A 1784-nucleotide genomic window follows, 5' to 3' on the forward strand; every position below is an offset into this window, starting at 1 on the left:
CAGCGCCCGTATCGACAAGAAAATTCAAATTTGAATGTCTGTCGAAAATAATGAAGCGATTGTTAGAAACACCGTCGTAAGCAGCCTCAGTCTTAAGCGGCGTTTTTAGTTTTCCTGTGAAGCCAAGAATGTTTTGGACATAGAACAAGGTAAAGTACATCGTTTAGCCTTATCACCAAACTTCTTATGGAAAAAACAAATTGATGTATCTTTAATATTTTTATTTGATTTGTCTTTGTTACGCGATAACGATCTAAATCTTCTATTCTCTCTAGACCGGCTTTTGGAACGATCTCGACGACGAGAAACTTCAAGAGCTTCGATTCTTCGTAGCAAATCCGCGAAATCCGAAGATTTATTACTTGTATTATTGGAAACTTCCGCGACTTGCAAACCGCCGTCCCGATCAGCAATTTTATCGGCTAATTCCGCAAGTTTAACAAGAGGAGCATCCTCTACTACGGCTAAAGTCGTTTGAATTCTATGTGGTAAGCGTTGAAGCCAAATCATTTGCAAAACACTATCTGCTAAAGATCCTCCAGGCAAATGACGAATTTCTCGAAGTAATTCCGAAGGCTTTTTATCATTAAGTTCAATTCCAGCTAATATTTGTCTCAAACGTTTTTCCTCTGAATCCGTAAAGCGATTTATTAATATTTTCTTTAAATAATTATATTTATCTGTTTCAGGTGGATTTTCAATGACTTCAGATATGTTTACTAAGGCTTGTTCATCAAGATGACGAATGACAGAACTATATTTAATATCATCTGATCGAATTCGATAAACCGTAAACTCACTTTCAATAGAAGCAAACCAGAGTTTAGGTTGTTTATGCCAGAAAGTCGGTAGTTTTAATAAACGAAACTCATTTGAGTGAATTTGTAACATAGGATCACTCACCTGATGTCCAGTTTGAGAAGGTAAAATATTAATATTTTCTGATCCAACCTGATTTGATCCTCTCGCCAAATCCATATCAATCTGTGTATCCGAACAGGGTCTAACTGGTGATCTATCGATTGGCATTTTCCAGGAATCCGATAAAATGATTTGAGAATTTCCGTGAAGGACTAATCCGCCTCTGATGTTTCAAAGATCCGGAGAATGAATCTCTTAAAATCAGAATATCCAGCAATTCTTCCAAGCGATGATAATATTTCGCAGACTTCAAATACGACGATCACTTGGCACTTATTCCGCATCAGCCTTTAAAATGCGTCGGCTTTAATATCACGTCGGCTTTAATATCACGTCGGCTTTAATATCACGTCGGGGTCACCAAAAATGTAGCGACTTATAAATAAATTCACCAGATCTTTGAAAAAGTAATGTTTATTCATTGAAAGTATAAAGCGAAAGAACAAAAAGAATTAATATGTAACAAATAAATGAATGAATGTGTTGTTATGGAAATATTGATTTTTCTTAACAACATTATGTATATTAATGAATTGAAGTTATTACAAATGTATAAAGATGTAAAAAGTGTAAAAGTGCAGTGAAAAGTGTAAGGTGTAATAAAAGTGTAGAGTGTAAATGAAAGGTGTGGATGATGAATGCTACAGATGCATTATAAAATAACTATTTACAATAAACCTTTGAATGAAAATGAATAAATGTTTATCTTAACATTTTTGACCTGAACTTAAATACTTTCCTTCGCAAAAATTAAAATGACATTAGACCTAATCTAATTGTTTCTGCACCTTATATATAAGATTAGTTACGATCTGTGATTTAGCCAAATCAGACTTGTTTTAAACTAAAAAGTTAATAATAAA

At 33.8% G+C, this 1784-nt stretch overlaps 1 long non-coding RNA gene across 1 annotated transcript; it reads left to right on the forward strand.

The window, feature by feature from the left end:
- The first annotated feature begins 434 nt into the window (after nt 1-434).
- Nucleotides 435-1405, forward strand: LOC146720087 (uncharacterized). The gene is made up of 3 exons (XR_014926222.1): nt 435-488; nt 690-923; nt 1037-1405. It is a non-coding gene; the product is annotated as an uncharacterized LOC146720087 (long non-coding RNA).
- The last annotated feature ends 379 nt before the right edge of the window (nt 1406-1784 follow it).

This window comes from Nylanderia fulva, unplaced genomic scaffold (assembly GCF_048542155.1).
Source record: "Nylanderia fulva isolate GAGA-0341 unplaced genomic scaffold, ASM4854215v1 Scaffold780, whole genome shotgun sequence".
Classification (NCBI taxonomy): Eukaryota; Metazoa; Arthropoda; class Insecta; order Hymenoptera; family Formicidae; genus Nylanderia; species Nylanderia fulva.